Here is a 1,224-nt window from a genome sequence, read left to right as displayed (position 1 = left end):
CGGGGATTCAAACTGCCAACCTTCTGATCAGCAAGCCCAAGGCTCAGTGGTTTACTCCACAGCGCCACCGCGTCCTAATAGAGCCCATACTGTTGAAGGATGGAGGGAGGGCACCAAAGGACAAAGGGGGGAAAGGTTGGGGAGGAGCAGGCTTATAAACCAATCCATCCCCCTTGACAATTGGCCAAGGCTTTACCCATGCCACCCTTATCTCCTCCCTAGGACAAACCACTTGAGTCATCTTTTTGGGGGATTTCGGATATGGCTAACTCATCCCTACCATAGAGTGGAAGTAGAATTTCCTCCTCATCCCCTCTTGTGTTGTGATTGTTAAGCCTGTCGATTAGGACTGCCTTAAAAAATAATAATTGTTTAGCACTGAAAAACTATACCTGCTTTATAAACTCTTGTTCTTAGCAATAATGAATGCAGGTGCTACAAAGTTTAACAATGAATGAATGTGCAAAACTCTTAAGTATAGAGATTTGATTTACTGAAATTGGGATTGCTTAAATGCGTTACTGTGCATTTAATTCTGAAATGTTCCCAAGTAACTCTTGTGTATTTGGTTAACTTTAGTCACATGGGAGGTACCTTATTACCTTCTCCGTTTTGTTTTGTGTGTAAGTGACTTGTAATGGTTGCATCTCCAGGAACACCAAAGAAGAGACAGTGTTAGATAACTCTCTTTCTAAATGCAATAGAGCCGAGTGCTAACTTTTCCCTGTGAAGTCCAGTCAGGAGAAGTCTGCTGGGAGAAAAAAGCGGAAACCTCTCATAAGGAACTACATTGGCTGTGGTGAGGACTGCAGGGCCTGCTCCCTTACAATGTCTGTCTCGCCAGAGTGGTGCATGCTCTCCCGCTTGGACTACTGCAATGTGCTCTACGTGGGGCTACCTTTGAAGGTGACCCGGAAACTACAACTAATCCAGAATGCGGCAGCTAGACTGGTGACTGGGGGCGCCCCCCGAGACCACATAACACCAGTCTTGAAAGACCTACATTGGCTCCCAGTATGTTTCCGAGCACAATTCAAAGTGTTGGTGTTGACCTTTAAAGCCCTAAATGGCCTTGGACCAGTATACCTGAAGAAGCATCTCCACTCCATTGTTTTGTCCGGACACTGAAGTCCAATGCCGAGGGCCTTCTGACAGTTCCCTCACTGCGAGAAGCAAAGCTACAGGGAACCAGGCAGAGGGCCTTCTCAGTAGTGGTGCCCGCCC

This window comes from Podarcis vaucheri, assembly GCF_965113315.1.
Source record: "Podarcis vaucheri genome assembly, chromosome: 7".
Lineage (NCBI taxonomy): Eukaryota > Metazoa > Chordata > Lepidosauria > Squamata > Lacertidae > Podarcis > Podarcis vaucheri.
This window is presented reverse-complemented; position numbering follows the sequence as displayed.